Source organism: Lissotriton vulgaris, chromosome 1_1, assembly GCF_964263255.1.
Source record: "Lissotriton vulgaris chromosome 1_1, aLisVul1.2, whole genome shotgun sequence".
In the NCBI taxonomy this organism is placed as follows: Eukaryota; Metazoa; Chordata; class Amphibia; order Caudata; family Salamandridae; genus Lissotriton; species Lissotriton vulgaris.
In genome coordinates this window covers 492,098,397-492,112,051 of record NC_141685.1, presented here as the reverse complement: position 1 = coordinate 492,112,051, position 13,655 = coordinate 492,098,397, and positions in this window count along the sequence as shown.

Below are 13,655 nucleotides of genomic sequence, written 5' to 3'. Positions count from 1 at the left end.
TTCATCCAAGAAGTGTTGGCAGCCATCTTGGGACCAATATACATGATAGCACCTCATTAAAAAGCATTGTAGTTAATAGAGGGTTTTAGGACTTTAGTTACATTATAAATCATTTGTTGATGGTACCATACTCGTTTTAGGAATTGTGGTGGGTTCTAAGGTGATTTTACCATGTGAAAAAACCTTCTGCTGTGATATCATGAATATTGTTTGAAAGAAAACTAATATCTCATGATTTTCCCACAGTGGTTTGGAAGGGGATCTATAAGCTAAACTGAAAGCATATTTTCTGTAAATTCACATTATCTTTCTCAGTCATGTGAAAATGAAGTCTGACATTCTCAGTAAAACATGTACATCCAACAAGGACAGAGACTGTCAGTTGATTCCTTTGTGTTCTACTGCAGCCTCCTAGAGTGTTCTAAAGAACAACTAGAGCGCTAACAGTCCTACTTATTACAAAGGTATGGCACACCTGAAGCCATCTTGATTGGAATAAAGTGGTAACTCTTAAAACATTTAATTTAAAAAGAAACAACATGAGGGGGTATATTTTGCCATAGAAAGTATGATTAGTGCTGCAGAGTGAAAAATTAGGGCACATTTTGAGTGACTTCTCAAATCCTTTTCTATTTCATTAAAACATTCTGACATGCAGTCTCCCAAAATGGCCACCAGAGACAAAAGAGCCCAAATGTAGCCCAAATATCACCCAGATGTAGCCCAAGTATAGCCCAATGACAGAATGTCCCGGAGTGTTCTAAAGAACAACTAGAGCGCTAACAGTCCTACTTATTACAAAGGTATGGCACACCTGAAGCCATCTTGATTGGAATAAAGTGGTAACTCTTAAAACATTTAATTTAAAAAGAAACAACATGAGGGGGTATATTTTGCCATAGAAAGTATGATTAGTGCTGCAGAATGAAAAATTAGGGCACATTTTGAGTGACTTCTCAAATCCTTTTCTATTTCATTAAAACATTCTGACATGCAGTCTCCCAAAATGGCCACCAGAGACAAAAGAGCCCAAATGTAGCCCAAATATCACCCAGATGTAGCCCAAGTATAGCCCAATGACAGAATGTCCCAGAGTGTTCTAAAGAACAACTAGAGCGCTAACAGTCCTACTTATTACAAAGGTATAGCACACCTGGAGCCATCGTGATGGGAATAAAGTGGTAACTCTTAAAACATTTAATTTAAAAAGGAACAAAATGAGGGGGTATATTATGCAATAGAAGGTATTATTAGTGCTGCAGAAAGAAAAATTAGGGCACATTTTGAGTGACTTTTCAAATCCTCTTCTATTTCATTAAAAAATTCTGACATGCAGTCTCCCAAAATGGCCACCAGAGACAAAAGAGCCCAAATGTAGCCCAAATATCACCCAGATGTAGCCCAAGTATAGCCCAATGACAGAATGTCCCAGAGTGTTCTAAAGAACAACTAGAGCGCTAACAGTCCTACTTATTACAAAGGTATGGCACACCTGAAGCCATCTTGATTGGAATAAAGTGGTAACTCTTAAAACATTTAATTTAAAAAGGAACAAAATGAGGGGGTATATTTTGCCATATGAATTATGATTAGTGCTGCAGAAAGAAAAATTAGGGCACATTTTGAGTGACTTCTCAAACCCTCTTCAATTTCATAAAAAAATTCTGACATACAGTCTCCCAAGATGGCCACCAGAGACAAAAGAGCCTAAATGTAGCCCAAATATCACCCAGATGTACCCCAAGTATAGCCCAATGACAGAATGTCCCAGAGTGTTCTAAAGAACAACTAGAGCGCTAACAGTCTTACTTATGACAAAAGTATGGCACACCAGAAGCCATCTTGATTGGAATGAAGTGGTAAGTATGAAAACACTCAATTTAAAAAGGAACAACATGAGGGGGTTAATTTTGCCATAGAAAGTATGATTAGTGCTTCAGAAAGAAAAATTAGGGATCATTTTGAGTGACTTCTCAAATCCTCTTCTATTTCATTAAAAAAATTCTGACATGCAGACTGAAACATGCACTTTGAATACCAGCAGCAGACGTCCCTGGTGAGCAGTAGCTTTACTACAGTGATCTAATGTGCAACTAGAGTGCTAACATTCAGAATTTATGGCAAATGTGTGACACATCTGAATGCCTTCTTGATGGAACCAAAGTAAACAAGCATTGAAAATGCAATAGATCTCGCCCTCGTTTAAGTTAAAGCCATTCTGTTTGTAATGAGGTGGCTTTTTAGCTTTGCTTTTACTAGTGTTTTTTCAACTTTCATGTAAATAACATGCATCTGTATGCATATAAGTATATGTATGCATGCATTTATGTTTGTATTTATATAGATATACAGATGATATATGTTTATATATGTATGTATATATATATATTCACTGAAAAAACCATAGGCTATAGACCATATATAGTTAGGAATTAGCATTTACAAAACCTTGAAAATTCACTGAAAAAACCATAGGTTATAGACCATATATAGTTAGGAATTAGCATTTACAAAACCTTGAAAATTCACTGAAAAAACCATAGGTTATAGACCATATATAGTTAGGAATTCGCATTTACAAAACCTTATTTTACTCACACAAAACCATTGAAATTACATATATAGTTAGTTGCACTAACTATATATCGCGCACCCGCAATCCACTGCTGATGATGTCACATATTACATCATTCATGACATGGTCAGTGACATCACTGATGACATCACTGATGACATCTCAAATGACATCACTGATGACATCACTGATGACAACATCCAGTGACTGTATGTTTCTGTAAAATTAAAAATATGTCTTACATATTGAAGAATGAGTGGATGTATAAGTGTCTGGATGAAGGATTTAGTAGGTGCATGACTGACTGTATGAGTGAGTGAATAAATGTGTCTCACTGAGTGCATGGGTTAGTGACTAAACTGTCTTAATTTGTGCATCATTATGTCTGTTGTTCTGTAAACTGTTGCATGTGATGATAAGTAGCTATATGAGTAACTATATGGGTTATTGATTGGTTGCCCAAGTATTTGTATGGGAGACTGAGTGTGTGTGTGGGTGGCTGGGAGGTGTATGACTCTGTGCATAGATGTGTGAGCAGTTGATTCACTAGATTTATGGTTTCAAAAGTGCATGTGGAAACAGCTGTATGGGCGGTTGACTGTGTGCATGAGTGTATTGGTGAGTGAATGGATATCTCAGTGCTACATGTCAAAGTAAGTACATATGTAAAACACAGTACATGTGAGAGTTGACATATATAAATAACTGTGCATAAGAGCCAGTGAATGTGTGAGTGGCTGTATGGATCATTGTGAACTTGTATCAGGGATTGTATAAGAGAGTAAATATGTGTTAGTATATGTTTGAATAAGTAAAGTTTGTATAACTGTATAGTTGAGGAAATGGAGGTGTGATTGATTCTTTGCATGACTGACTAGGTGTGTGAGTAACTCCATGGATGAGTGACAGTCTGTGAGTGTCTGTTTACACTGATTGTATCTAAGGTTATATTAGAGTCTGAAGAGGTTCATCGTATTATCACATGAATGATATCATCAGTGATGTGATCAGTAATGTCAAATGAGATGTCATCAGTGATGTCATCAGTGATGTCATTTGAGATGTCATCAGTGATGTCATTTGAGATGTCATCAGTGATGTCACTGACCATGTCATGAATGATGTAATATGTGACATCATCAGCAGTGGATTGCGGGTGCGCGATATATAGTTAGTGCAACTAACTATATATGTAATTTCAATGGTTTTGTGTGAGTAAAATAAGGTTTTGTAAATGCGAATTCCTAACTATATATGGTCTATAACCTATGGTTTTTTCAGTGAATTTATATATATATATATATATATTGTCATACCAGATGCCTGTAGCATTTAGGAAAGCACACACAATGCTCTACCATCCGGCTGTATACTTCTGTGCCTGCCTCCATGCTTCACAGTCATAAAAAGTGCCGACGCGTTTCGAGGTCCAAGACCTCTTCTTCCAGGGCTGCACAAATGACTCGAGGAAACATTGCCATAGATTTCCGGCTCTTTTTATTTCAAGCCACCAGTGGGCGTTTATTAACTGCAACATCACTGCATGATTTATGGGACTTGAAGTCCGTGACACGTTTCAAAGGGTATTTAGCTTTGAGTAAGTTCGAGTTCATTTGTTGAATTATGCTCAGTATTTTACCTTAAGTAAGTGGAGTTACATGAAAGCAGGCTTTGTTTGAAGTGAGCACTGTGATGAATGAGTTTCAAAGGTTCCCGACCCCAGCCTCGCCCAACTGGATACAGCATTCCTCTTCCAGCAGGCGATGGTGCCTCTCCTCACGGCCAGGCTGCAGTGTAAGTAATATTGTCATACCAGATGCCTGTAGCATTTAGGAAAGCACACACAATGCTCTACCATCCGGCTTTGTACTTCTGTGCCTGCCTCCATGCTTCACAGTCATTAAAAGTGCCGACGCGTTTCCTCGAGTCATTTGTGCAGCCCTGGAAGATGAGGTCTTGGACCTTGAAACACGTCGGCACTTTTAATGACTGTGAAGCATGGAGGCAGGCACAGAAGTACACAGCCGGATGGTAGAGCATTGTGTGTGCTTTCCTAAATGCTACAGGCATCTGGTATGACATTATTACTTACACGGCAGCCTGGCCGTGAGGAGAGGTACCATCGCCTGCTGGAAGAGGAATGCTGTATCCAGTTGGGCGAGGCTGGGGTCGGGAACCTTCGAGACTCATTCAGCACAGTGCTCACTTCAAACGAAACCGGCTTTCATGTAACACGACCTACTTAAGGTAAAATACTGAGCATAATTCAACAAATGAACTCAAACTTACTCAAAGCTAAATACCCTTTGAAACGTGTCACGGACTTCAAGTCCCATAAATCATGCAGTGATGTTGCAGTTAATAAACGCCCACTGGGGGCTTGAAATAAAAAGAGCTGGAAATCTATGGCAATGTTTCCTCGAGTCATTTGTGCAGCCCTGGAAGAAGAGGTCTTGGACCTCGAAACGCGTCGGCACTTTTAATGACTGTGAAGCATGGAGGCAGGCACAGAAGTACACAGCCGGATGGTAGAGCATTGTGTGTGCTTTCCTAAATGCTATAGGCATCTGGTGTGACTATATATATATATATATATATTACCTACTGGCGGTCGCCAGTAGGTATATATAGTTAGGATTTTTTTCCTATGGGATTTTTGAAAATTCTATGTCTAATAACTTTGGCGTTTGTGGACGGAATTGGCTGAAATTGTCAGGAAAATGGCACATTTTGTTTCTGAGCATCCCCTGAAAATTTGGGGGGGGGTTCATCAAGGGGGGGCCGAGAAAAAAGGGGGGTCCCAAAACGCGTTTTTAACATTGAGTTTTCCATAGGGCGGTTGGCCTCACTTTTAGCTCGAACGGCTGAATGGATTTGCACGAAACTTGGCAAAATTGTAGGGACTGTTAGCCCGATGTGCCTTTGCTAGGTCTCAATATATGTGCTCCAGTGGATTTTGAGAAATTAACGTTTTAAAAAACAGATATATCTGTGACAGCGTCCCGGGTAGCGCTCCGGTTCGCAAACTTTTCGCGTAACGGAACTTTGCGAAGCGAAGCTGATTGGCTCTCCGGTGTCTGTCAACATTCTAAACAGTCCGGAACGGCTGCCATCTTGTCTCTCGGTAGGATCGAGAGACAAGAGGAGGAGAAAAACGAAGGGGGAATTTAATGAAAGGGGGCAAGGTAGACCCCTCTTGACCCCCTAGGAATGATGTTGGGGTTATTAAAGGGTCCCGTGGGGCAAATTAAAAAAATTAGATTTTTCGCGGTAGAAGCGCTTCCCGGTACGCGAACCGGGTCGCAAACCTGTAGCGTACGGGAATTCGCCATTTTGTGTTTTGTTTTAATTAAATCACAAGATGGAGGGAAAACAATGTGGGAAATGGGTATAAGGGGGCACGGGAGACGTATCCTGACCCCATATGTTTTCTGAGGGTGGCTGAGGATGCTCATATATGTTGATACGTCTTCCAGCGGCTGCGCGTGAGCGGAATTTTTTTTTCGCTGCGTGACATCTGTTAACGTTCGATTCGAAGGAAATCAGGAAGTGTTGACCGCCATTTTGTCACTGCGAGTAAATATATTGTTCATTTCAAAGCGTTGGAACATGGAAAAGGGAGAAGGTAGAGATTGTCTTGCTGCGTAGTTTTTCTCAGGGTGTGAAGTAAGGCCCCGGTTGTGCTTATACTCACGGTGGGGTCTTTGAACACTTTAGCAAATGATGATCCAAGCTGAGGCAAAGGAGGGTGTCAGTCGGGGGGGGGGAGCAATGGTGCAGTTTTCACTTTCATGTCTAAGTGTTAAAATCTGGTTTGCGATGTCAACATAATCGGCGCCACCTTGTCCCCACTCAGGCACGTACGCTCTAGCAAGCAGCAGCCATTTTGAAAGCGCTATGGCCCCTCTGCCCCTCGCCGGTCCCCAGCGCGTCTCCCTGGCGCTACGAACACCCCCCCCTCTCTGACCTCCCCCGTTCTCTCTGTGGAAAATTAATCCGTATTGATAAACATTGTCTGCACCATCTTGCTTTTTTTCCAATGCCACACTTTTGTCGTGCACGGCTGCCATTTTAGATGCCTTGACCAGACCCACTCTCTGCATGCCGCCGATCCTCAGCACGGCTCCCTACCCTCGCAAGCATCTCCCCAACGCACTGGTCACCCCCACTCTCTCTCTCATGCATGGGCCATAAACCTCCCCCCATCTGCGCTGCTCTTCCCTGAGAATCACACCCCGTGCCTGCCCGACACCTCCCTTTCACCCTATTCACTACCGCACCCTCTGACACTCCTATTCCTCTGTGTCGATTGTCCAGGCCGGTCTCAGGCTATTACGTAGCCCTGCGGAAGTAGTTTATGGCCCCATCTGTAAAGATTCACCTCTCTTCAAAGGAGTTACAGTAGATCAAGGCCCCCACCCCATGAGATCCGTCACACCACACGCATTCCGGGAATCGGCGGAATGTCCTGCTGTTCCTACTATCTGATAATGATCCTGTATTGTGATTGGGGAGGGGATTCTCACTGTAAGGGTGTGTGGGACCGAGCCTGAAGCGGAAGATTCCAGGGATGCCTTTCTGTACATCAAAGTCTTCACAAGAATGTGTCACATTACAAATATATAGCACTCCAACAAAGTAGTAGGATTATAACACTTTAATAACTTATAAATATATACAACGCTCCAACAAAGTAAACACATTAAAAAAAACATTTTAAACAACAATTTACATGGCAGCCTGCTGCAACATCCATCTCAAAGCATTCACCGTCCGTTTGACACTGTCCTTGCTCCTCCCTCCTCGGAGTAGCAACAATGGGCTGCTTTGGCCTGTCTTTTAGTCTGCTTTGAGTTATAAAAAGCCTACAAAATCCGTCGGCCTGTGAGGCGGCGTCAGTAGCGGACCGTTGTGCGAATAGGCCGAAGGAAGCACAACGCGCCGAGATCCGGACGGCACCGAGGTGGTGTCCAGCAAGTTGCCGCACTGGTCTGGCCATCCTACAATGCTGCGCCGAAAGACGGCGTGGGGCGCCCCGGGGGGGGAGGCGGCGCGAACGGGTCTCCCCCGCCTCCCCAGGTGGAGGCTTCTCAGCTGCAGTGGGGCGCCCCTTGGCATCCAACTGAGTTGCACACGCTCTTGCGGCACCGTGCCTTATCCGCCATCCGGCTGAGTTGCGCCCGCTCTTGCGGCACAGTGCCTCACCCGCCATCCAGTGGAGTTGCGCCCGCTCTTGCGGCTACAGCAACTCGCCCACCATCCAGTTGAATTGCGCCCACTCTTGCGGTGCAGCGATAGGCGGCTGCCACAGGACTCTCAAAATGGCGGCCGGCTCTTCGGATTTGGGCCTGGTCCACTAAAATGGCCCTGGGACACCTTGGAACTCAGACGTTTGCCTGCTAGGGCATGGGCCCCATTCCCGAAAGCGTCCCCTCAGCCTTGAAGATTCTACAAAAGTCACCGGGGCCCCCGAATCCCGCAGGCTTCCGGTGGGGAGCGGCTGCCATGATTGCTTGCGGAATGGTCACGACAGAGCCACAAGATGGTGGTGCTCTCATGCTGATGCCAGCTTCAGTCTGAAACATCCAGAAACACTGTAGACTACCAATTCGATCAGTTCCGGTGGAGCCCGAACGTGACCCGGTAAAGAAGAACTTGCCCTCCCCTCTTTTGACTGATGGTTCTTGTTGCCTATCTCTTCTGTTGTCATTTAACGGAACCTTTTTTGACTGCCGAAAGGGGTTCTGGTCCGACCGCTGGTTGGTGGAGACATTTTGACTATATCCTGGACCTGCCCGGCCTCGCCCAAAATGGCGCCGGTATAAATGGGACTCGTAACTCCTTGTTGTGTACTGGTTGCCCAGCCTTGATATCACGAGATACGTATGCAGTTTTAAAGCACATGGCGGGCGGGGACGGGTACTGAATGAACATTTGGACATCCCTATTGATATTAAGTTCTGATGTGTTATTGATTACTGTAGTATTGAAAGTTCGAATTAACCCATGGTACTTGCCCGCAAATGTATATCTAGATAATTTTATTGTAACTGGCCCTGTCGTACTTTAATTATAAAATTTACATCCACCGATTCCGCAACTGTTAGACACCTTAGTTCTTCCAACCTAATGGCCCGCCCGTTACGTTCTTCTACAGTGTAAATGTCCCCTCATCATATACGATTCCAGTTTGCTCCGTGGCCGGCCCACGTGGTTATAGGCCCGTATTTGTATACTGACATTTTCACAATAAAGGTTTTTAAAACAAAACATGGTAGTAGTACCTAGATTGGTAAAGTTTTGAATAATAGTCACTGTTTTCGAATCAGTAAAAGGCAAGTGATATAAAGCCGCCCGATTACATGGCGGGTAAAAGGTATAATACGCAGGAATGCTGTAAAGATAAATGGTCAAGGGCTGTTGTGTTTTCCACTCCTGCAACATAAAGTGATCGATAAGAATCCGCTATTCAGGCCTATCAGCGACTAAGACAGCAGGCCGAGCCTCTTTTGCTTAACGGCTCCCCCATGGGACGAAGAAACGCCCTTTTTCTCGAAATAGGAATATTTTACTTGCAGCACATTTGTAAATTTCCCGGGAAAATACATTAGCCTGGAACATTGTTAGTGATAAACTGTAAATGTATCTGAGTCCTTTGCTTTACAAGTCAGAGTGAGAAAAAAAAGGTGGGGCTTTCATCATTTGGGGAAAAAAAATGTTCTAAACCAATGAAAAGTGTTATTTTTAGGTCATATGACTAAGCCTTCCATCATTAGGAAACCAAAAGTAAAATGAACCAATGAAAAGTTTTATAAACAAGTCACATGACCTGTTATGCGGCTTTGGGCTATAAAAAGCCTACAAAATCCGTTGGCCTGTGAGGCGGCGTCAGTAAGTGGACCGATGTGCGAATAGGCCGAAGGCAGCACAACGCGCCGAGATCTGGATGGCACCGAGGTGGTGTCCAGCAAGTTGCCGCACTGGTGTGGCCATCCTACAATGCTGCGCCGAAAGACGGCGTGGGGCGCCCCGGGGGGGGTTGGGGGGGGGGGGGGGGAGGCGGCGTTAACGGGCCTCTCCCACCTCCCCAGGTGGAGGCTCCTCAGCAGCAGTGGGGCGCCCCTTGGCGTTTCACTCGCTATCTAGCTGAGTTGCGTTCGCTCTTGCGGCACAGTGCTTCACCCGCCATCCAGCTGAGTTTCGCCCACTCTTGCAGCACAGTGCCTCACCCGCCATCCAGCTGAGTTCCGCCCGCTCTTGCGGCACAGTGCCTCACCCGCCATCCAGCTGAGTTCCGCCCGCTCTTGCGGCACAGTGCCTCACCCGCCATCCAGCTGAGTTCCGCCCGCTCTTGCGGCACAGTGCCTCACGCACCATCCAGCTGAATTGCGCCCGCTCTTGCGGCACAGTGCCTCACCCGCCATCCAGCTGAATTGGTCCCGCTCTTGCGGGACAGTGCCTCACCCTCCATCCAGCTGAGTTGCGCCCGCTCTTGCGGCACAGCGTCTCGCCCTCCATCCAGCTGAATTGCGCCCACTCTTACGGTGCAGCGATAGGCGGCTGCAACAGGACTCTCAAAATGGCGGCCGGCTCTTTGGATTTGGGCCTGGTCCACTAAAATGGCCCTGGGACACCTTGGAACTCGGACGCTTGCCTGCTAGGGCATGGGCCCCATTCCCGAAAGCGTCCCCTCAGCCGTGAAGATTCTACAAAAGTCACCGGGGCCCCTGACTCCCGCAGGCTTCCGGTGGGGAGCGGCTGCCATGATTGCTTGCGGAATGGCCACGACGGAGCCACGAGATGGTGGTGTTCTCATGCTGATGCCAGCTTCAGTCTGAAACATCCAGAAACACTGTAGACTACCAATTCGATCAGTTCCGATGGAGCCCCAACGTGACCCGGTAGGGAAGAACTTGCCCACCCCTCTTTTGACTGATGGTTCTTGTTAGCTATCTCTTCTGTTGTCATTTAACGGAACCTTTTTTGACTGCCGAAAGGTGTTCTGGTCCGACCGCTGGTTGGTGGAGACATTTTGACTATATCCTGGACCTGCCCGGCCTCGTCCAAAATGGCGCCGGTATAAATGGGACTCGTAACTCCTTGTTGTGTACTGGTTGCCCAGCCTTGATATCATGAGATACGTATGCAGTTTTGAAGCACATGGCGGGTGGGAACGAGTACTGATTGAACATTTGGACATCCCTATTGATATTAAGTTCTGATGTGTTATTGATTACTGCACTATTGAAAGTTCGAATTAATGTCACCTATGGTACTTGCCCACAAATGTATATTTAGATAATTTTATTGTAACTGGCCCTGTCGTACTTTAATTATAAAATGTACGTCCACCGATTCCGCAACTGTTAGACACCTTAGTTCTTGCAACCTAATGGCCCGCCCGTTACGTTCTTCTACAGTGTAAATGTCCCCTCATCATATACGATTACAGTTTGCTCCGTGGCCGGACCACCAGGTTATAGGCCCGTATTTGTATACTGACATTTTCACAATAAAGGTTTTTAAAACAAAACATGGTAGTAGTACCTAGATTGGAAAAGTTTTGAATAATAGCCACTGTTTTCGAATCAGTAAAAGGCAAGTGAAATAAAGCAGCCCGATTACATGACGGTTAAAAGGTATAATACGCAGGTAAGCAGTAAAGATAAATGGTCAAGGGCTGTTGTTTTTTCCACTCCTGCAACATAAATTGATCGATAAGAATCCGATATTCAGGCCTATCAGCGACTAAGACAGCAGGCCGAGCCTCTTTTGCTCAACGGCTCCCTCATGGGACCAAGAAACGCACTTTTTCTCGAAATAGGAATATTTTACTTGCAGGACAGTTGTAAATTTCCCGGGAAAATACATTAGCCTGGAACATTGTTAGTGATAAACTGTAAATGCATCTGGGTCCTTTGCTTTACAAGTCAGAGTGAGAAAAAAAAGGTGGGGCTTTCATCATTTGGGAAAAAAAAATGTTCTAAACCAATGAAAAGTGTTATTTTTAGGTCATATGACCAAGCCTTCCATCATTAGGAAACCAAAAGTAAAATGAACCAATGAAAAGTTTTATTAACAAGTCACATGACCTGTTATGCTTACGTTACGCGCTCCGCGCCGCGCTTCCGGGAAGCTGCGCTTCGCGCCTCGCGCACCGGAGCACTTCCGGGTGCGCTAACGCGGCGCGTCATATGACGCATTACGCGACAATGCAGGTCAAGAATATAGTCAAAATGTCTCCACCAACCAGCGGTCGGAACAGAACCCCTTTCAGCAGTCCAAACAGTTCTGTTAAATGACAACAGAAGGGACAGGCAACAAGAACCATCAGTCAAAGAGGGGAGGGCTAGTTCTTCTCTACCGGGTCACGTTGGGGCTCCACCGGAACTGATCAAATTGGTAGTCTACAGTGTTTGTGGATGTTTCAGACTGAAGCTGGCGTCAGCATGAGAACACCACCATCTCGTGGCTCCGTCGTGGCCATTCCGCGAGCAATCATGGCAGTCGCTCCCCACCAGAAGTCTGCGGGAGTCGGGGGCCCCGGTGACTCTTGTAGAATCTTCAAGGCTGAGGGGACGCTTTTGGGAATGGGGCCCATGCCCTAGCAGTCAAGCGTCCGAGTTCCAGGGTTGCCCTGAGCCATCCTTGCAGGCCAGGCCCAAGTCTGTGGAGCCGACCGCCATTTTGTGAGCTCCGTGGCAGCCGCCTGTCGCTGTACCGCAAGATTGGGTGCAATTCCGTTGGATGGCGAGTGAGACGCTGTAATAGCAAGAGCAGGCGCAATTCAGCTGGCCGAGCGAGGCACTGTGTCGCAAGAGCGGGCGCAAGTCAGCTGGTCGAGTGAAGCGCTGGGGTATAGCTGAGAAACCTCCACCTGGGGAGGTGGGGGAGGCTCGTTCGCGCTGCCTCTCCCTTCTAGTGCACCCCACGCCGTCTCGTGGCGCAGGTATATGTGATGGTCGGATCAGGGCACCGCAGACGTGCCTTCAGGTCAAACGGATTGTAGGACAAGGTGTGGAGCAGGCGCAATTCAGCTGGCCGAGCGAGGCACTGTGCCGCAAGAGCGGGCGCAACTCAGCTGGCCGAGTGAAGCGCTGGGGTGTTGCTGAGAAACCTCCACCTGGGGAGGTGGGGGAGGCTCGTTCACGTGGCCTCTCCCTTCTAGTGCACCCCACGCCGTCTCCTGGCGCAGGTATATGTGATGGTCGGACTAGGACACCGCAGGACGTGTCTTCAGGTCAAACGGATTGTGGGACAAGGTCCAGAATGGAAGAGTCACCAAAAGGCAAAAAGTTCCGCCTGACCCCGGGAGCCGGCCGCCTATGTCGGGGGCGATCTCAGGCCACACCAGGGCAACAAGACTTGGGGAGGGGGCAGGAGCCAAGCGCACCCTCCGAGTCCGCGCCACCACACCGCCCCTCGGGGGCCTCCGTCAAGCGGTTCAGGGAGGCACCGGATCACATTGCTTTCCAATGCAGTCAGGTCATCAAACAGCCCCCACTTACTTTGAGAATAGTGAAGCTGCAGCAGGTGCAAATGAGCTTCAGACAGTGTTACAAGCGCTGCTCGGAACACTCAACTATGGCACCCAACATCCAGGACTTATGCCATTTGTGCAAGGCAGTGACATCGAAGCATCTCAGGGTCCAAGCAACATACCATATCCAGAGTCCTTCCAACAGCCTCTGCCTTCCTTCTTACCTAGTTATGGTTCTTTCAGTCCCACTCCAGGCTTTTAGTCTGTGGATGGAAAACCATGAACATACACTCACCTATGAAAATCTTACTATTGATGTTTGACTGAGGCCAAGGAGATCAGAGTGCATGTCTGTGTAAGGTGATGAACCTCTGGGGAGATGATGTTATGTTTAAACGTAGCCCCTGAGTGCTTAGTTTGCTTCTGTTCTCTGTCACTGTTGTTGATTTTGAGCCCCAAATACAAAGGCTTGTTGTTGCTTGTGAATCCCCAAGTGTATATTTGCCCATACTGATCCATCTCGTAGGCCACAGAGTAGTCGGGGAGAAATCCCGGGAATGGCGGCATGCATTTGGATCGATGTTGCAGCAGGCTGCCATG